The 22087-nt window shown below is 45.8% G+C and overlaps 2 protein-coding genes and 1 non-coding gene across 3 annotated transcripts in view; 2 read left to right on the forward strand and 1 right to left on the reverse strand.

Moving 5' to 3' along the window:
* SIK1 (salt inducible kinase 1) overlaps positions 1–22087 on the reverse strand; it is a 312481-nt gene that overhangs the window by 194581 nt on the left and 95813 nt on the right. The window lies entirely within an intron of this gene.
* Positions 1–22087, forward strand: part of AGPAT3 (1-acylglycerol-3-phosphate O-acyltransferase 3) — a 315407-nt gene that overhangs the window by 183546 nt on the left and 109774 nt on the right. The gene's annotated exons all lie outside the window — the stretch shown is intronic.
* TRNAV-UAC (transfer RNA valine (anticodon UAC)) lies at positions 11428–11500 on the forward strand. The gene has a single exon. It is a non-coding gene; the product is annotated as a tRNA-Val (tRNA).

Here is a 22087-nt window from a genome sequence, read left to right on the forward strand (position 1 = left end):
GAGTGCCATTTGGCATTAAAGTGAGAAAAACATTATTTTGACTTGAGAATTTTAAGAAAAACATGACTCTGTTGCCACAGTTTATAGTAACCACTGCCATAAAATAACTCTAGCAATAATTGTGGTGATGTGAGCAGAGATTAGCAATCAGTAGGAAAGATGAGCTGATATCCAGTGTACAAAAAGAGGTGAGATCTTATCAATGCGTATAAATATCTGATGAGAGTGAGTAACGAAGATGGAGCCAGCCTTCTCAGTGGTGCCTTGTGAAAGGGCAAGAGGCAATGGGCACAAATTGAAATATCAGAAAAAAATATTGTAGGAGTGATTAAACCCTGCAACAGGTTTTTCAGAAAGGTTGTGGAGTCTCCATCCTTGAAGATACTCAGAAGCTGTCAGGACACGATCCTGGGCAATGTGCTGTAGGTGACCCTGCTCGAGCAAGGGAGGGTGGACTAGATGATCATCAGAGACCCCTAAACCATAGGTATTCTGTGAAGAACATGTAACTTTTTTTTTTCCGCAGCATTACATTTTTAATTTGATGCAGGCTTTTTTTTTTTCTTCCTGAGACAACTTCAAGATAGCTAAGAAATAGCTATGTATTAATAAATTGCCATGTATTTTTAGATAAGCTTTTTGCTATGACATTTGCACAGGGAGAACAGTTGCCTTTTTTGAGCCAGTTGCTTTCAGCAAAAATATTTAAATACTGCAGCTGGAGATGCATTTCAACAGTTGAGCATTTTAACTATTTCTAGCACTGATTACATAAGTGCTGCACACCATATTCCAAACATGAGTTTGTTTATTTTTTTAAATGTAGGCCATTTCATGTTGAAATGAACAATCCCCACCACCCACTGGGGAGGAGGGATCAGCAGACTGAACTTCCTTGGCCATATGTGGCAGGGGCCTGTAATTGCCTTGGCAGCAGGAAGGGAGGCCAAACGCTGAGGCCTCTACCGTGCCCCTCAGTTTGCCAAGAGGTACGTGAGCCCTCGGAGCAGTTCACAGGCAGGAAAGGACATTTGCTTTCCTAAGTCCCCTTGCTCCAGTGCAGCTCAGAGCCTGGCCGAGGGCCTCATGGCTCTTGGCATGTTCTCTGACATAAAGAAGCTTTGATATCAGAGACTTAAATCGTAGTCAATCGGGATATTGCCATAAAGCAATGTGTGGGATGCTTGCCAGAGCAGCTTACAGCTGTCAGGTGTGATGTCTTCCCTTTGCTGCAAAGGAGGAGGAACCACTCCAGTACTTTCCAACTCCCGGGGATCTGTGACATAGCCCTATGCTGTAAGGGATGGATACAAGATTAAAGAGCCAGCTTCAGGAGCTTCAAACAAACAAAACAGAATTGCAGAAGTTTGTATTTCTGCACTGGCTGTATTCTGTAGCACGTGGCTGCTAGTAGCCAGTCTTTTGCTGAAGTCTCTGAGAGCTGCTTATATGGTATTTGTTTTAAACTCCCACTGACCTGCTCTCAATTAGGTCAGGTCTATGCATTCAAGCCAAGATTTGGGCTTAATATCTCTTACCTGGAAGAACAACCATCAAAAGAGAAGCTGTAGCTAACTTTTTGTAGTCATAACATGCTAGCATAGGTATTTTTGAATGTCAGAGTATACATACATAATATCTAGATACATTTTTATAGATTCAGAGTTATACAGCACTTTTTCGTAATGTTTGCGGAACAAAATTCATAGTCCTAACACAGTCATATCCAGTGCTTCTTTATGCCCTCATCCCCTGCTGTAATACCTGTAAAGGTTCCAGGTTGTTACTGTATTTCTGTGCTGCTGAAAAGGGTTTCAGGATCAGGTAGCTGCCCGTTATTTAAGGGAGTGAAGGAAATGTAGCAGCATTGTGTGATCTACTTGCCCTTGGGCTAAACCAACTGAGGTCCCAGTTGACTGCAGAAGAACAAGCACTTGAGGACAGAAAGTTGTGTCTAGAACTAAAACCCTTCCCAACAGCCCCGAATGTTTCTGTAACCTGCTAGTCCAGAGCCCTTTGGCCATCAGGCTCCTGTGTTTCAGGACCGCCACCTTCGCTGCTTGTGTGCAGTCGACTGGGCCACCACGCTTTCTCTGCGCTCGCTAGGAGTAATTTGTGCTGAATCCCTTTTTTTCGGGAAGGACCTACCCCGTGTACGTGATCAGCCATTTTGATTACTGCAAGGGCCCTCGTTTGTGGAGCCACTCTGCCAGACGGACCAAAATTCATGTAAAATGATCAGCTCTTATCCTGGGCCTAGGTATAGTCATTATGTGCTTAAAGCTCCCATTCACCTCCACGGGAGACACGTGCATAGACATGTGCTAAAGTCAACACTGTTCACGCTTGGCATAAACACTTCAGAAATCAACAGGAAAATTGTCAGTTTAAATATTTGTTTGATGATTTACATGGTAAATGAAAGAAATCTATGATCAACATGCTATATAAAAGAACTGAAGGACCAAGGTTTCTACCTACTTATACTGCCTTGTTGAGTATCTTATATGTATCTTGATTAGATGATGTTAATTTGTCTGAGTCTGTTATGGTGATTGTTTTATCTATTTTATTTTAAAATATGTGGCAAGGAAGATTGTAATAAAAGTATCTAAATGTAATATACCGTGCACATAGAGATTGTTAGATCCTATTTTTGAATATGTTGACCATTTCAGAATTACCAGAACAGTTTAGTAGTGTTGCTGAGTAAAGTGGATGTAATTAAAGGTTTTCTTAGGTGTATCCTAGCATAGAAGCTGGGTAGTTAATAGAAGAACTTGCATTTGTACACTGTAATCATCCCTGTATAGTGCAGTAGGTGTGTGGAAGGGAATAACATCTTTGTCTTCTGATTTTTTTTTTTTTTGAAGAAGTAGTTTCATGGGAAGACCACTGCAGGAGTTTTGCACCACTGCTGCTCTACTTGCATGTGTAGGACCTATCTGTGCTTTGCTGTTGATTCCTGCAGAAAAGGTGAGCAGAGAAGCTTGCAGTGAGAACCCCAGTGCATTTGCAGGTCTGATCTATTTGCAGCATTCAGCTTCAGTATCCTTCCCAGGGTAATTTTTACCTCCTTGCCTAGCTTAGAGCATGCAAGACTACAGCGGGAGGCGGCTGCTCCTGCGTGTGAGAGCAAGCGCTTCTGTCACTACTCCGCATGTGAGAGGCAAAGCCAGTTTTGCAGGAGGACCAGAGCACGTATTCAGTTTGGTGATAGCTCTGGTAACTGCAAGAAGTACTATGCCAGTGTGGTTGTGCCCCCAGAGAAGTTCAGTTTATAATTATACCAAAGAAAAACAGCTCTGAAGTGAAAGGTCTTTCCCATTTAAATAATGCTATTAGAAGCTGAGGTAGGAAGGATGCAAATTTTGGTCACCTTGAAGACAAAACATTTCTTCATAAATTAAAAAAAAATTCTTTTTTATCATATTGTAGCTTCATTGGTTCATTGATTAGTCAATCATTAAGCCCCCAATAAAATCACAGGATAAGATAATCCAGAAAACATCTGTATTTTTAAAAAAGTGTTTGTTTTTCATCATCGAGAGTTAACTGCTGAACAGTTTTGTAGCCCACTATAGTTATAAAACATGTCAGTTTTAGGCAATGTGACAACCACAGAAACTAAGCTTTGAAACACTTGGGCACAGTCCTGCAAATCTCTCTTCTGTTCTAAATAAATAAGTAAGCCAATGAGTTTATATAGTCCTCCAGGAGAAGATTTCAGGTAACTTAAGATCCACGTGGTTCAGATCAGAAGCCTGACCTAAACTGTCAGAGAAGGGCTTTGAATGCAGGATCCGAGGGGCCAGCTCTTGAGCTGCCTTTTCGTGGTTCGTGTGGAGTCAGGACAGACTCCAGGAGGGGAGGAAAGGGGCAGAGTTTCGGAGAGCTTTACCAGGAAACCAGGCGCCAGCCCCAAAGCCAGCGGCCTCCGACAGCTCCAGCAGCAATGAGTCTCGAGGCAAGGGGCATGTCTGAAATAAGCGTGCTCTGAAGTAGGCCTGCGTTCCCGGCTTAGTGCCTCTGTGACACGAGTAGCAGGAGTAAATACAGAAAATAGTTGGCAGAGTAGTGAATAAGGCCGCACATTATTGAGAGGGAGAGAAGCAGCACTATGAGAAGGCTGTGCCATACGTTACCACTGAGATCCCGTGTAGTCCTCGCGTATTGCCCATGTGGTTGCTTTGCTATTTAGAAAACTTTGTGCATAGAGGACTGTACTATATGTACTCTGTGTGTGTATGTGTGTGTGTGTGTCGAAGCTTTATTTGCAACGTGGTGGGGGTGGGAGACAGAATTTGGGGGCTGGCTGTGGAGGCCTTCGGAAAGGTCCTAAAGAATTATATTTTTATAGATTGTGCTGAAGCTTTGGGTCCCAGCCACATGTAGCCTTTTCTTCCAGAGAAATAAAATGTTATGGGAAGAGCGCGAGGTGGCTGTAACGTAGTAGGGATGGTACAAACAAACCCCACCAGCCCAGGACAGATTAAAATAACTTAATAAAAGATGCCTTTATAAGTAATATTTTTTTAGTGCTAAACTGTTTAAACAAAGAAATATTTATGAGCAAACTTTCTATGTACTTCAAGTTTGTGTGGTGCTTTGTACTGACTAGGTGGACCTGTTAAATGTTTACATATCTTAATAATTGTCCTTGAGACGTATATAGTAATTCAGTGAATTTTATGCCAGAAAAAAAACAACAAAGTTCTGTGTAATAGCAAATTATTTAATTTCTAATGAAATTGTAGTGTTTATGTATTTTCTGGTTGGCAATTACAAAATGTATTCTTTCTGCAGCAAGGCTTAAATACTTGATTGTGGAGAGGCAGTAGGATGGTAGAGAATACTATTTAAAAGAAAACCCTAAATATTGCTACCTTATCCATTATAAAATAAGGTAAGTTATGACATAAGCCTAAAACTCTGATTTTTGCTTTAGAGTAAGATACCAAACTGCTATGGGCAGGCTAAAAATACATCACAGGTTTGTTTCTGTGTTTGCTTAGATAGGTGTGGAAGATCCTACAGATGCTTAATAGCAACATAACAGTGAACAGTGAATAAACAAGCTTAGAGAATAGAACAGGACTAATTTTTACCTGTTATATGAAGTAGATCAAGCTAACTTCATGGCTTGTGCTGAGTCAATGTGCAATAGTAGATGAGTAGGGTAAATGGGAGAAAATGTCAGCTGTAATAATATGAAGGATCTAGGGAGAATGATGTGAATTTAAATTCAATAGATACATCACCTGGCTTTCAGAAGAGCTGAGTTACCAGCAAAAATCCCATTCAGTCAGAATGTAAGTTGTCAGCATGTTGGAAAGGCGGGGTTTTTCTTTTTGGTAATATTTCTGTAGTTATTTTATTCTTTTTTTTTTTTTTTTTTTTTAAGACTGAGAGACTAGAGCTAACTCAAATCCCTTCTAGGTATTTATTTTTCTGCTTGGTTATTTGGGGGCTCCCTGGGAGGTGCAAGGATCTGCCTTCTTAAGTCAATGGGTAGTGAATGGCCCTCCGTTGACCATTATGCTCCTACCCAACCCATAGTGGTTTGAAGAAACTGTGGCCATCCTTAATTCTGGTTTTTATTTTGTTTTGTTTTCCTCTTTGAGGAAATGAGCCAGCATCCTCACCACTCTTCTGTATAAATCACCCTTGCAAAATCTAGGGCATGATTTACTAGAAGCTTTCTCTCAAGAGTTCTTCAGCTCTGGATATGTCGAAAGAAGCACAGTGCTTCTCGTTCGTGGTGTTAGCAGGAAAAAAACAAACCCCCCCGAGAGTAACCCTGCGCGGTCGGCGCGGGGAGGCAGCGGCCCCGCTCCGCGCGCTGCCCAGCGCCCACGTCTGCCCCACGGGGCCGCGGGTGCAGCGGGAGGGCAGCGACGCATCCGCCTGCGCGGCCCCGTGGGGGAGATGCCCAGAGCCGCTCTGCAGAGCAGGGACGTGCAGCCTGTGCAACCTTTCTGGGCTGTCCGTTTTAAATACAGTAACGTAGCCAGGATGTAGCACAGCTAACTTAATTTTAACGTACACCCTTTAAAGCATGCGCTGCATCAGGACGGTGCTGCTTTGGCCATGGCACAAGGCAGTGGGTTATTCTCTCTCCTTCACCCCCTCCCTGCTGTAGGAACGTAGTTTAGACATGTAATTTCCCTAAGCTTTACCAGTAATTTGTGGAGAGAAGGCAACTCTGCAAGTGAACAATTCAGACAAGAAGGGCTCAGCTTTTGCTTTTGGAAAAGGAAGGAGTGGAATTACAGGCTGCGATGGTGGATTTCCCTTGTCCTGCTCTGCTGTGCTGTAAATCTGCACCCTGACATTCCACCCCCGTCCCCCCACCTCTGGCACCAGTACTTGCCTGTCCCCATAATGAGTGAAGTGAAGGAGCTAAACCAATGGAGAACTTACCAGACAAGAAAAACCCCATGGTTTCCAGCTCCCTTAGCTCTCTGCTCTGCCTATGTTGGAAGCAGGCACGTGCCTGGGCCCCAGTGGAGAGGCTGGGAGGATGCAGCAGGGCAGGAGGGGCGACTGCCGCTTTTCCTGGCGGCGCGTGGCGGGGCGAGCACAGCCAAAGGGCAAAGCTGCGCCAGGAGTGGCGCGGAATGCGAGTCCTCCTCAGCCAAGTGCTTGAAAGAAGAGCTGCGCACCTGGTAGTGGGAGCGCGGCCTACCCGCTGTACTGCCAGACCTGGCGCCGTCGGAGGGCCTTGTGCGCCTGCCCGTGTGGCCGTGTCATCGTCATGCCCGGCGGGGCAGCAAGTAGCAGATAGCAAAGCACTAAAGCAGTTACCTGACCGGGGAGCGTGGCTGGGGTAGCGGGTAGCAGGCAAATCACCCCTCAAGTCTATTTTTGCAGCACTTGCATGATGTTGGTTTTGTCCATGGCCTGTCCTTTTTCCCTTCCCGTGTTCCTCTATTAACAACAACAACAAAACATGAATTGAAGTGGCATTAAGATTTATTTTTGTTTATGGATTTCTGGTTCAGGAGGGATTTCCAGCAGATGCCCTACCAAGGGTCATCGCTTGCAGACCGGTACCCATGTACCGTGATCCGTATCTAGTAAAGCTTATATGTTCACATGCCAAATAGGAGCTTGTGCGAACCAAGCATCTCTACTGTCGGAGATGAGATGTCAAGAATGTAGCATCCATGCTCTTGTGATTTGCTGTTAGTGAATGTAATTACCCTTTTTAGTATTGTTTTCTTACCAGAAAATGGTGTGTAGCATCATATGTGTGATTTCAGTCTGGTTTTAGCTGACTGAACTGGGAAATATGAAACAGGAATGTTAAAAATGGGAGAGAGAGCCACTAACTTACCTAAGATATAAATAAGGAGAGAAATTTTGACATTTGTCTCTAATTTGGAAATAATTAAGTACTGACCCAGTGCGGGTGACACATCTTTGCCAGGGGGTAGCACCTGGAAGAGGCCAATATTTAGGGTTTTTGTCAGAAGCACAGTTAATTCTGCTCTCCTGCTCAGTGAGAAAGACCAGCACAGGTGCCGCCAGAACCTCTTCTTGTGACGCTGTGATACACACTGTGGTTTTCTTGTGAAAGTCTTAACCTCTTCTTATGAAAATAATGCACAATTAAGTATTTTCATGGTGTATAAGTGAAACTTTTTTTTCCAATAAAATACATTTCTTTTAGTACGTGTTGTTTTCTTGATGCTGTTTCTCTTTCCCCAGCTCCCTGGGAGCGCCCGGCTTTACCTGCGAGCGGAGCCCTGGGATTTGGCTGCTGGTTCTGCACCCAGTCACAAACATCTCCCTCGAGTTCCCCAGGGCCTGGTGTCGAGCCGGCCCCACTCAGGGCCCTGCAAAATCCACCCGTCCCCGGAGCCGCAGCACCAGCCTTTGCCCGGGCTGGCCCGCAGCCAGCCATTTCCACCCCTCATCCCGCACAACGAACTCTCTTTCCGCAGGGAAAGGGGCTGGTCTTGCCGCCCCTTTACCCTCAAGCTCCCCTGGCTCCGCAGTAATTTGCAGTCATTACTGTACAGACGGCCAAGCCCCCCACAGGAAAGTCTGTGATCGTGCAGATCCTCGCGGTGAGGTTAGGTGAAACAGGGTGGATTCCTTCGAGGGTGTGAGGAAGGGAAGAGCTTGTTTCCAGTTAGCCACTGCCTCTTAAGTTAAGCAATAGAAGAAGCAGTAAATCCAGACCAGCATGTGAGGTGAAATCTGCTGCCTGCTCCTGGGCGTGATTCTTCTGGGGGCAGGGAGAGGAGAGACGTGAGAACAGGTACACACCATCGTCACCCTGGCTTGTTTTAATCTAGATCCTTTGCTCATTTATTTGCAGGGCTAGTCCAGACGCTTTGCTGATCGCAGGTATAGACGCGTTCTTGCGCGATCAAGGCGTCTCGCTGCTAATTACCTGACCACATCCATCATCGCGGGAAAGAAGAAAATAACAGAAAGTGCTTCCTGTGCGTTAATTGCAGGTGATATTATCAGCACAACGCAGCCAGAGAACTTCACCCTCCAGGGAGTTCCCAAAACGTGTCCTCTACAGCGGGCGCTACCCCGTGGGAGCTGTGGTCACTCGGCCTGACAGGCGGTGGCAGTTCCTCGTGCCGCCAGCCCGCGCTCCGGTGCGAGCTGCGTTCCCAGCCATCGCTGGGTGTCCCGACCTTTGGAAACGTTTACGTGGGATGTGTGGGTGCCCTGGGGCTGGCTGCACCCATGGAGGGTATTGGGTTGGTTGCAGGGGTGAGCACAGGGAAGAGGGGAGTGTGGCCTTGTTTCCATTGGCAGCCACCGGCTCTGGAGAGCAGATACTGGGGACCCAGAGAAGAGACTGAGAAGACAGTTTGAATGGATGTGTTAGGAGAAAGTGCTTAAGCCTAATTAATACCCATCTCCTCAGTAGTGGGCCTTACCACACGACGATTACTCCTGTGACAAGCAACAGCCCTTCCAATATTCTTTTTGTCCCTTTTTGTAGTAGAAGAGTTGGAACAGCATAAGGAGAGCCCTCAAGGAGTGGTATTTCCACCTGCGGAAATGTGGCTGAGATCTCAAGAGGTCCTTCTGCAGCCCAGCATAGGTGCCACGTACTCCATGATAGTCATGGCAAAAACTTCCTTCTCGCCTCCCCTTTCGCGGGTTTAAAAGCTGGCATTTTAGCCTGAACATGGGACATCACTCGTGATTTTGAGTGGAGAAGGGGAAAACAGTGAAGCTGCTGACTCACGGGAGCTGTGACAGGGCTGGACACGGAGGAGGAACAGAATGAAGGAGAAGGGGAGGGAAGAGTGATAGGAGGCAGGGGTGGCTGTGGCTGGAGAAACAGACATGGTTTTAGCAGTAATTCCACTTCTGAACAGCAGCATTGGCCGCTGCGGAAAGGCCCTGTTCAGCCTGGAGCTCCAGTGCTGGATGGTAGAGCACTGACCGCTCCGTGCGCCGACCCCGTGATCCTTCTTCATCTCTTCTGCCGGGTCAGGCGGTACTGGTGATCTGGCGAGCCTGCCTGAGTGCAAAAACCACTAGTAATGCCAGCCAAGACGAAGTTTTGTGTTTGATATTCGAACAGGGTTTGGTTCAATTGCTACGACCAAAGAAGAGATGCCCTTGTTAGTGAAAGCAAACACAGCCGAAGAACCCAAGCCCTGTTTATAGAGGTCAATGATGTATTCTCCAGAACTGGATAATTCTTAAAACTTTTTTAGGTTTCTGTTTTTGTTTGTTTGTTTTTTCTTTTTTGTACTCTGTTGACCTAATTCAGGCTCTGAAAACTTCTGTGATCAAGGATCCAGTGCACCCATGCTGACCGCACCAGGCTGTGTCTTCCTCTCAGGGAGAGATGAGACTTTGGGGTGCCAGGTGAACTTCCCAAATGCTCTGCGAGCAAAATGCATATGAACCCAAGCAGCTGAGGCTGCACTTCCATGGCAGCCTGGACAGGTGCAGCATGGGGCTGTCGTGTTCCCACCTGCCCTTTGCCCGCAGCCAAATTTCTTGTTCCTTCTCCTCTCCCCTTGAGCCCTATTGGCCGGGGAGCCTGCAGTGAGCAGGCTCCAGGCGCTGATCCAGCTGGAAACAACCTCCACAAAACCCCAAAAAACCACAGGATTGCTTTTTGGCTGGGCCACTTCCCTGAGCCGCCTGGCTGCAAGGAGCAGCCCCAGTGGATGGGGAAGACGAGGGCACGCTGCCGGCAGCACCCCGGGGCCAGCGGCACCGGCGCTCCAGGCGCGAGCCCGAGCGGTGCTGCTGCGCTGCACGTCATGCCAAACGCCGTCCCTGGCTCCCGCTGATCCCGGGCTCTCTCTCCTTCCTCCCGCTGCCACCTCACCAGTGCCGCGATCGGTCCCTGCAGACGAGCAGGGCACGGATGAGACCAACCTCGTCCCCCAGCACTGGGGCGACGTGCTCTGAAGCTGGACAAGCAGTTAGAAATCATCCTCCTGCCCCACGGAGACAGGTGTATTTAGTTACTGCAGCCAAGATAATCAACATGTTTACAGGGATCTTGATGCTGCTATTTCTTGGGCCATGCCTGACCAGTCCCACCTGCACCCAGCTTGTTCCCTTGTGCAATATACAGCAAGGCTGTCCAAGGCCCCGGCAAGGCAATTCTTGTGTTGATTTGATAGCGACAATCTCCTTGGGTTCTTTAGAAGTCCCCTGACAGACCTAGAAAGCAGAGGGGGAAAAAAATCTCAAAAGGTGCTGACTAGCTGACTGAGGGAATTGTCTGAAATTCTACAAAAGCCGTCTAAAAATAGAAAATTGTCCTTGTCAGAGAGATGCACAAAACCAGGACAAATTAGAATAAAGGAAAAGGCTCTTTCCTTTCCTCCTCCTCCCCGGCCCTGCCCTTTGATAGACATACTTGAGTGACCTAAATATAAAATATGACCAGAACGGGCAAAACATACACATATCTACAGCTCCAGCCCACATGGGAAATCCCAGTACTCCACCAGTGCCAGCTGAGGACACGCGCAGTTAGCGCTGTGTGGTCAAGACACTCAGGTTGCAGCTCAGCAGTTAATGAATCTCATCTTAACATGTGGGCTTTGAGGAGACGTGAGCCTGGCGGCCGTGCTGAAGGCAGCCGCAGCCCGGGATGCTGCGCAGCAAGACGGGGCTCCACTCCTAGAAGGTCTCTCCTCTCCCTCCCCGCTCCTCGTTTCTGCCTCTCGAAAAGCGCTCGTTTAATTTGCTGCTGCACAGGCTGTGTGGGCTTGCAAAAGGCCAAGGAAAGGCTGGGAGAGAATGGGAAGGTGGTTTCCATTTTAAAATGAGGTGACTCATCATTGACGACACTAACTGATGACCTCAGTGATTATAAATCGATTTTCAAATGACTGGGGATTTTCTTCATCTTGTTCTTGAAGCCTTTTATTCCACCTCAGGACAGTGGAATCAGCCCATGGGGATCAAGACCACGGTTCCATAGTGTAGTGGTTATCACGTCTGCTTTACACGCAGAAGGTCCTGGGTTCGAGCCCCAGTGGAACCAGTGCCTGGTAGTTTATTTCCTGGAGGATGGGGGAGGTGCTGGAAGACTGGAAGAAGGCCAATGTCACCCCAGCATTCAAAAAAGGCAAGAAGGAGGACACAGGCAACTACAGGCCAGTGAGCCACTGGCTGTTGTCTCCAGGCACATAGAGGACAAGAAGGTGCTCAAGAGTAGTCAGCATGGATTCACCAAGGGGAAATCTTGCCTGACTAACCTGATAGCCTTCTATGATGAAATGACCGGCTGGATAGACGAGGGGAGAGCAGTGGATGTCGTCTATCTCGCCTTCACCAAGGCTTTTGACACCGTCCCTCACAACATCCTCCTGGGCAAGCTCCGGAAGTGTGGGATAGATGAGTGGACAGTGAGGTGGATTAGGAACTGGCTGGATGGCAGAGCTCAGAGGGTGGTGATCAGCGGTGCAGAGTCTAGTTGGAGGCCTGTGACTAGTGGGGTCCCCCAGGGGTCAGTCCTTGGTCCAGTCCTGTTCAATTTATTCATCAATGACCTGAACAGACTGGACAACTGGGCGGTGAAAAACCTGATGAAATTCAACAAGGCCAAGTGCAAGTTCCTGTACCTGGGGAGGAATAACCCCAGACACCAGTACAGGCTGGGGACTGACCTTCTGGAGAGCAGCTCTGCGGAGAAAGACCTGGGTGTCGTGGTGGATGATAAGTTGACCATGAGGCAGCAGTGTGCTCTTGTGGCCAAGAAGGCCAATGGGATCCTGGGGTGCGTTAAGAAGAGCGTCTCCAGCAGGTCGAGGGAGGTGATCCTGCCCCTCTACTCAGCCCTGGTGAGGCTGCATCTGGAGTATTGTGTCCAGTTCTGGGCTCCACAGTACAAGAGGGATGTGGAGCTGCTGGAGAGAGTCCAGCACAGGGCTACAAGGATGATCAGGGGCCTGGAACATCTGCCCTATGAGGAGAGGCTGAGGGAGCTGGGCCTGTTCAGCCTGGAGAAGAGAAGGCTGAGAGGGGATCTAATCAGTGTCTATAAGTACCTCCTCTATCAAGTGAGGAGGATGGTGCTGGTCTCTTTTCAGTGGTGGCCACCAACAGAACTAGAGGTAATGGCCACAAACTGAAACACCAAAAGTTCCACAGGAACTTAAGGAAAAATTTCTTAACAGTGAGGGTGACAGAGCACTGGAACAGGCTGCCCAGAGAGGTTGTGGAGTCTCCTTCTCTGGAGATCTTCAAAACCCTCTTGGATGCCACCCTGTGCCACGTGCTCTAGGTGACCCTGCGTATGCAGGGGGGTTGGACTAGATGACCTGTAGAGGTCCCTTCCAACCTTAAGCATTCTATGATTCTATGAAGCCCTGGGGAAAGAAGATGAAGTAGACCAAAAACATAAGAATTTCATCAGTTTGCTAGTACCTGCGCGCATCCGGACAGTGTCCCCAGAGGCGCCCTGGGCTTATACCTGTAAGTGGCTTATAAGGGACTGCAGATGCCCATGTATCTTATGGGAAAAAGAAAGTGATGCTGCTTTCCAAAAAAAAAAAAAAAAAACCCTCTGTCTTCCAAACTACTGGAGTGCAGCACCCTCATCTTGTGGTGCACACTGGCAAATACTGGGATTTGACTGGGATTTGATGGTGTGTTTTAATGGCAAACCACTTCTAAATCTGGGCTTGCTTTCCAAAATCTGCATTGCTTCTTTTTAGATGCTTGAAAAAGGTTTCTTTTTATCCGTTCTTTTATCCTTTTTCCATCTGCTAAAAATGCCCCAAATACAATTTAATCAGCTGACAGGATTTTGACTATTCCCTTCTAGGTTCCATCTTATGATGTGCCAGAAAACATCAATATTACTGACCATGATCACCTTGCTAAAAGACGCAGCTGAGCCAATGGAGAGGAGGAAACACTGTCGTTTCGAGGGCCTTGTGAAGATCACTTTTGAAGTTGCCTCTAACATAGTGAGTGAAAAGGGTAGGCTGAAAAGCTAAGAAACACCCCCTACCTTAAGATCTTAATATCATGAATGTAAAGTTACAGGTTTCAAGTTATTTCCCATAGCTTAACTTAAAAAAAAAAAAAAAATCTAGTGTCATCCTTCTTGTCCGCATCTGTCAGAGCGGGGACCGAAACGCTGCTTTCAAGTGCTCTGTTCTGTAACAGCGCCCTCATACTCTTGTCTGTATTTCTTAGATTTGTTGCAAGTATTGTATCAGATCTGCAGCTCATTTTATATGTATAAATACATTTAATATGTAATAGTATATTATCCATTTATTATTACATAAATATATATATTTTATATATACATATAAGTATTTTTAAATCTCTTATTTTGTGTTGTTCTCCTAATCCAAGTGACTGTTTGAGTGGCCAAAGTTAGTGCCTAGGAGGCTGCTAATGCTCACGATGGTGCTTCCATGCTTTGAACCAGTAAGTCTGTGGCAGTCCCTCCAGTGACAGCCCCTCTCATGGGTCTTCTGCATGCTCTTAGGAATGTGCACGGTGCTCTTTGGTATTTGCTCTTTAGAAATGGAAAAGCTAATTATCTCATTTCATTTGTTGTCTGATAAATCATGGTGCCTCTCTTGCCCTCTTCTTGGATGTATAATTTTTGGGGGGGATGCTGGCAGATCGCTTTGACATCCTGGGGACTCTCTGACCCTAAATTAATTAAAAATACCTAACTCTACCCCCATTTTAGTAGCTTTCAGATATACTTTAATGACCTATGCAGTCTAATGATCTTTTCACTCAAGATCTAATTGGCTACAGAGTCTTCCTTCGAAATACTATTACGGAGATAAAAAAGAAGAGCTTTTAATCAGCACTGGCCATTAGCAAGAGCAATCAGGTTGGCAGGCAGCATGGGCCGCTTGATGCATGTGCTCCTTAGCAGAGTTGTTCTGCGGAGAGCTTAGACCTTTTGTCTCCCATGTCCTGCTGATACCGAGCACCTTCCAGACTCTCAGTTCACGCTCTTTTCCCAAACGTTGCCATGCAGAGCCGGTTTTGGTTGGCACTACAGGTTTAGTTTAGGCTGAGACTGAGAAACCTAAAATACTCTGTGGAGAAGTATTTCTAATTGAATATTATGTGGGGAGTGGGATGCGTAAGTGTCCTTGAGCATATGAAGAAAGGGCTTGGCAGAGCTTGGACAGGATCTTGTGACCCCAAGAACAAGTCTACTGGGAGGAGCTCAAAAGGGAAGACTGCTGGCTAGGAAAGATTTGGCTCAACTAGCAGGAAAAATGGATTTCTCGGGGAAAGCATAATTTTGTGCAGTCGTGTTGATAAGTAAACTGATGTCAAAAAAGCCTGGTAGTGTTCCTTGCATCTTCTAGGCTAGCCAGCGATCTGCCCTTGGTTAAAAGGCATTAAAAAAGAGAAACTGGGTCCAAGTAATGGTCTGCTTTGCTTAGTGACAGAAAGTCAAACCCTTCCTCTGATGCCTGTCAGAGAAAGGATATACAGACGATGCTGCCAGATCATGTGAAGAAATGAGAGCCCTAAAGTATTTAGGAGAGATTGCTGGGACAGCTGAGGCTGAGAGGTACCATTAACCAACACAGGCTTTGGCTGTTCAGGAAAGGTCAGGAAAGCTGGCTCTCTTTCCCTCTCTTTTTTATTTGTTTTTGAACAAATGATATTCCACCCCACACACTATTCCTTGCCCCATCCTGCAGGTGCTTTTTCAACCTGCTCTAAACTCTTATTATAAGCTCAGAGATTGGGTATGGTGTACATGGAGGGGGAAAAAGGGGCATCCAGATATCACTAGAGATCTTCTTGCATTATAAGGAATTTTCTGGACGTAAAAACCAATACTTAAATGGAAGATTTTCTGGGATGAGCTCTATTTATCTCTTTACCCCTGGCTCTTTGAAACCAGAGGGTTAAAGATTTTGTTGCATATAAAACAAAAAACACTTTGGTAACTAGTTGAATGACTCTGAAACTTCTACCTTTTTCTTTCTTTGTTTGTTAGAGAGAAAAGCCTGGGAAATCAAGCAGCCTAAATACATAAATAAGTAAGTACATGTGTTGGGTGTATGGGGGGTGTGTGCAGAGGGCAGGGTGCTCCAGAAGGCTAATAGGCCAAGAAATGACATGCTACTTGAACATACTTGATTTTTCTTTTCAAAGTGATGTGTTGCTACTTTCTGGGAGCTGTAACTAGAGGTGAAATATGGTACTGTGCAATAAATACCTCTTGCTCCTCCAGTGGTGCAAGCAGATGTGCCCCTCATCCATACCAGGGAGCTTTCATAGAAAGATAGGATTGTTGTGGTTGGAAAAGACCTTTGAGACCACCAAGCCCAACCGTGAGGCTATCACCCCAAGGCCTACTAAACCGCGTCCCCAGGGACCTCATTTTCACGTTTCTTGAGCACTGCCAGGGATGGTGACTCCAGCACTCAGCCCTGCACTTAGGCAGCCTGGCTACCACATCAGAGTCTGCGTAATGACCACCCGCTGTCATCTTCCCCACTGTGAAGGTCATCTATTTCTCAGACCCCCACCAGGGAAAGCCCGAACTAACTCCAGACAAAAGCACCAGATTGAATCCCAGAAGCCTCCCAGAAGTTATTTCAGTGACAATTGATTATTTGCCCTTCATAACAGTGCACTAAATATTACTGTAGGCTTTTTCACCATTTGGCTCATAACAGGATCAAAATTCTGCCCTTAACACCTAAAGCCATCCTGACTAGATATTTTAAAGAGTTGTGTGTACATGTAAGCATGTACAACACACACCGCAATAGTGTACACAACACACACAGAAGGGGCTTGATGATTACCACCACCAACTTTCCCTTCTCCATTCTCCCCATGAATAAGATTCCTAAAATCAGAAAAATCAAAGTTTATGAAGTGCAAGTCTCATGCCGTGCTGTCCTTATACATGTAGGTGCTCATACAAACCTGTGCAGTGGCCCCTGACCCAGCGGAAATGAGCTCTGGGCTTTCATTCTTTTTCTCATTCCTTGTTTTCCTCACGCCTTAACTTCCCTAGCTTTTCCTGTGTCTCATCTGCTACAAATCCCGGGCCATACAAATCCCAGGCCATCAGCAGCTTTCCACTGCTGCACAGGAAGGCAGAGTAAAGGAGAGGAGGAAAAGAAAGAAAAAGCAGTGATTTGCAAGTCAACAGTAATGACTGAGGGGGAATGGGGAAATGCGGATGAGTCTCTTGCACTTCTTAAACACACTGGAGTATGAGTGCAGTTCAATGCTTGCACAAATTGGAGAGAGGACCTACCAGAGCAAGCAATTACTAGGCATTATGTGGAGAGAAAAATAAAATAAAGCAAAACAAAATAAAACAAAACAAAACAAAATAAAATAAAATAAAATAAAATAAAATAAAATAAAATAAAATAAAATAAAATAAAATAAAAATGATAGTCATATGTTTTCCCCTCTATTTTTAAATGTTCTATTCAGTATCCTGTAACATGGGAAAGGGTGTGTGCTACAGCATGAGACATTGTATAGCATGTCCACTGCCACTGGCCATTTAGTGCCATGGACAGCTTGGGTTGTTTCTGACACATCAGCCATGAGAATCTTGGCAAGGAAGACTCAGGGAATAAAAGGTAAAACAGACTTGTAAGAAGATGTTACTTCCTCTGGGAGCTCGTTTGAGAAGCCACCCAAAGCCTGGCAGCCAAAGATGATCTGAGTAAGAGGGGTGCATCATCCAATTCCCGGTGTTCAGCCATGGCATGCTGGCTCAGAGCAGGAAGATTAATTCACTCATTTGTAGAAAGCTAGCGTGCATCCGAGACTGGGGAAAGGATGTGCAGAAAATAACTCATGGCTGTTTCAAACTTAAAGCTTGTTTTCCCTCTTTCTGAACAGGAGACTGATGAGGAGGACCTTGCTCCAGACACCAAGAAATACAGAAGGAGAACGTCTGGAAACAAATAATTGTTTCCTTGAGCTCAAAGTTTCATGACAACAAGTAAAAACTTTAAAAGCACTACACCACCCACATGTTTATTCCTTCCTCTTAAGCATTTTCATCTGCAACTACTCAATTTATTTTAAAGCAGTGAAAAGGTGTTAGAAAAATTGCTCAGGAGAGTGACACCCATGTGGCCTCCCATGCAGTATAGGGTCCATGAGCTTCCCCAGAGAAGGGTGAGCCCTACCAGGGCTAGTGAGGGTGGCTCACTTGTGTCTCTGCTCACTTGTGTCTCTGCTCACATCCTCCTTGGCTTCTGCTCCACAACTGAAAACCAGAATAAACTTTTGAACTAGGAAGTTCAAAGATAATGCTCAGGTCCGTGAACTGAGTGAGAAGTGCATGAAGTGAGACAAGTTGAGGTGAGAGGGGAAATGACTTCTCAACACTTTTTTCTTTTAATTTTAAAATGAGCACAGAGTGCAGGCATTCAGAAGGAAGTTAATCTAATTACAAAGACGGGAAACAGGACAGACCTCTCTCTCTCCGGAAATGGGATTGAGAGAGCGCTTAGTTCAGGCAGTTTGGTCTCTTGGAGACATGCCTTGGAGATATGTCTCTTCACAGGAGATTAGAAGCTGGCTGCCAGTGCAGGAGACACTAAATGATGAAGCGGAAATGAAGAGAGGGATGAAGAGGTCGTTGCACTACAGTTAAAGAAAGCTACGGCAGTTGTTCATCCATCCATATGTATTTGTGGTGAGTTCTACAAAAGCCTGAATTAACACCAGTCTGGAAGCTGGAGACCGGTAAGTTCTCGTAGGCGTGTTTTGCTCTGAGCCGGGAGCAGCACGGTTGGCCCCTGGAGTGGTGAGGAAAAGACGGGGCGTGAGGATGGGTAGAGATGGGACGCTGCAGGAAACCCAGAAGAAGAAATAACTGGAAACTCATGCATTTACTTTTGCTATGTCTTTCTTGGGCATTGTGAAAGGAATGAATCTGTAGGAATACCTGGAATATAGAAAGCACCAGGGATTTGTTGAATTACACTAATGTAAGTGCTCTATGAGAAGACGTTGGCTTGCAGAATTTCTAAATAACTGAAGACATTGCCTCCTTTTGTTTTGTATCCCTTGAGTTGGTCTTATTTTTCATACTTATTGCGAAATTAAAAATCCCCCAAATGTGCTCAAAGCCTGCTTCGATCTGGAGAAAATACAGGGAATAAGGGGAATGAGGGAGGGAGAGAAACATCCAAAACTGTTTGACTACAGGATTCCTGTCTGCCAAGAGAAGAAAAATGTCTTTCTAAAATCAATAGCACACAAAGTGCTGAATGAAGGGAGCATAAGGAGCTCTATAAAATCAACAATTATTCAGTGAAAGAAACTTCTGGCCTCAAGCGAGCCAAAATGCTGAAAAAGTCATTTGCCAAATGTTGCACCTGCTCTCGCTGGAGAACCAGCTCTGCGTGTTACACGGCTATGGGTACAGTTTGCTGCTCTTCCAGGTGGTCCTTAGGAGAGGGGCCTAGGCCTTTATTACCCTAAAACTTGTCACATCAAAAAGAAGACAGACTGCAGCGCTCCTGGCCAGGCTCTGAGGATGTTGCCGCGGCTTTAGGTAGGTGAGAAGCAGTGGCTGTTCCCATGGGCAGAGCATTGCTGGTAGGATGCTCAACAAGCGCGACCGCGTGCCGGGCACGCTGCTGCTGCGGAGTAGCCCTTACTTGGAAGCTGCAGGCCCGACCTGCAGAGTTCCTCTGCCTGCTTCCCATCAGGAGCACGCGGCCACCGGGACACGGGCTAAGGAGAGAGAGCGCAGGAGCACAGGATGAGCGCCAAAAGTGCGTGGCAAGGTCTGCCCTTCTGCCTTAAAGGTTTGGGACCACGCACAATCCCCATCCTTTTTCTTGGAAAACAAGATATAGAAGTGCCCGCCCTCAGTAAGGCCAAAGAGGATGAAGGATGCAGGATTTGCTATGCTCCATTCTGGCCGGCTTCCCTTCTCCAGGGCTTCACTGGAATACAAAGCCCATGGCAGAACTGCTGTAATTGGTGCACTCTTGAAAACAGAGATGCTGTCAGCAGCCAAAAAGAGCTTGAAGTGGAGGGGTTGTCAGATTTATTTATTTATTTATTTATTTTAACTGTTACTTGAGCGGAACAGAATATTAATTAGCCCGGGAAAAAGAATGTTATTTTGGCAAGTAGTTCAATAATTGCAGCATGTTTTTTATTTAATTTTATAGGCTATAGACTGAAAAAGTCCCTTTCTCCCTTTTCTTACGTTGATTTTAGGCTTTGCTGGCAAGGATTCTCTGCCTACGTTTTTGTCTTAGAGGAAGGTCTCCATTTTAATCACTTGCTTCTGAATAGGATGCCCCGTGGCTTTTCCTTTGCCTGTGGTCTGTGTGGAACATGAGCTGTGTAGTCCTTAGAGCTACTTTCATACAAACAAACAACAAAAAACTCGCAATTGGGATTTAATTTATAGATTGAGTCTGTGCTGTGTGCAGGGTTTGCATGGGAAGGGGCCTCACTGAGGAGCAGGAGATGTTTACTGATGCCCTGAGGGTAGAGGAACGGCACAGCATCCAACGTCTTCCAGGCAAAGAGTGAAGTTGCTTTGCCCCTGGGTGCCAGCAGCATTGTCACCCCCTGCCCTGGCACTGAGAAATCTTTGGACTCTCCCTCCACATCCACAGGTGGGATACAAAACTGTGAAATTCTCTATATGTATATACATATATATATATATATGCTTTTGGATCCTTTAAATCAGTCTTTTGATTTCTGAATCCTTAAAGTGTTATATTTTTATTCCAACCTTTCATTACACATTTCAGTAAAGTTTAGCTAATCTGGACCTGTGCCTTGGTTCCCTCGTCTCCTCCTTTGAAGAGGAGCATTACATTTTGTCCTCTGCCGGGCTTCTGGCTCTCTCACCCATCAGTCAGACTCAGAAGTAAGTGCTAATAATCATAAGGGAGCCCCAACCATCTCCTTAAGCAGGTCCAGGACTGCTATTCATCTTACTCTAGCCTGGTTTCTCTTGGCTTTGTCACAGTGTTAATTGTTAGTCATTTGACCACAGTTAATCTTTTTACTATCGCATTAGAGTAATATAATAAATGGCAAAAAAATCAATATGAAGCATTTCGCGATCTGCCCATAAATCCATGAGAGTCTCATCAGGGCAGTGAGTAAAATACTTAACAGACTGTAAGCTGATTCTCTCAAACTGAAAACTAACGAGAAATAATAACTGGAAGACTCCAAATTAAGCTATAGCCATGGCTGGCCAAGCGATCCTGTCAGTAAAGAGGTCTGTGAGAGGTCTCTTCCCTTCCTCATCCTGCTGCAGAGGAAATGTCTACCCTGTCCGTCTGCATCCGAGGCAGTGGCTGTGCCATGGGACAACCAACTGCAGAAAAGCTCAGCAGGAGGGTTGTTCTGGCATGTCTGTTTTCATTCGTAGAGGCTCTTCCACCATGGGACAGGTGGGATGGGAAGAACTCAGCTCATCATCTTTATTTCTGGCTCTCCTTGCTCTTTTTCTGCTTGCCCCAGTCTGATTTGAGTCTTCAACAGGTAGTAATTTCATAAGATGCGGAGATTACACATATGCCTGAGCCTTTAGAAGATCCAGACAGCTGAAGGAGGGATTTCTTCATTACTGGAAGGAAAAAAAAGATGTTAGCTGCTGGACCAAGTCTTCTCTCCTTAGGAAATCTTATCAGTAACTTTTGAGTCTTGGATTTTCTTTCTTTCTTTCTTTCTTTTTTTTTTTTTTTTTTTTTTTTGAATTGTGATATTTTACTTGCTGGTAGACTTTGCCTAATCTCAGCAGTTTGTAAAAACCATGTCTTTTCATGCATTTTCCCCGTACTTCTCACAGTGGAGATTTTTTTCCCAGTAAACAAACAAATTTTCTTCGGGCTATTTCAAAGGCAAACTTGACGACCACACTCAGAGCGCTCGGGCCCAAGTTAGTCATGTTTACCGATACTTTCTTGTCTTTCATCGTGTTCTTTAGTGTACATTAATCTCGTGTTGCTTGGCTGGAGAGGTTGTTTGCACTTTGGCTGCGGGGAAGGTAACCTCACCAGCCTTTGCTCTGAACTAGCTGCAGAGGAACCACAGCAGCAATGATGCGGTCCAACCACACGGTGCATTTGTTGAATTTCTCAGGGCTTTTTGCATCCTGCGCTGAGTTTGGTGTGCACTTGCTTGTGAGCTAGGTAATTTAAAGAGCGATATAGATGTCAACAGTGAACGGCCTCATAAGGAAGCCTGTCCTCTCCCCAGTTTGCAGACTGCTGGGGTTGAGGCATTAGCATTATAACTTTGCTTTTATACAGTGCTATCATAGTGGAGTTTGTTGTTATATGTAAGGTGAATATTGCAATGCTTTAACAACTGCATGCAGCAGGCTGACACAGGGGCTGAGGTGGTGCACAGAACCGTTTCCTGCTACAGCAGTGAAAGTAATCTGTTAAAATCTGGAGTTACTGTCATGTAAGGGTAACTAATATGTTTTTACTCTGGGGCAATGTGATCTGGTGAGACAGCACTGCATTCTCGTGTCACCGCTGTTAAACATGGTTTCTTGGAAATTAAATCCTATTCTTCAGCAACCCAACCTCAGGGAGATTTTCTGACAAATCAGGCCCCGTAACTTCTGTTTTGGATGACAACCTGT

Source organism: Tinamus guttatus, unplaced genomic scaffold (assembly GCF_059628265.1).
Source record: "Tinamus guttatus ecotype Peru unplaced genomic scaffold, ASM5962826v1 Tinamus_guttatus_pri_ptg000384l, whole genome shotgun sequence".
NCBI classification, from domain to species: Eukaryota; Metazoa; Chordata; class Aves; order Tinamiformes; family Tinamidae; genus Tinamus; species Tinamus guttatus.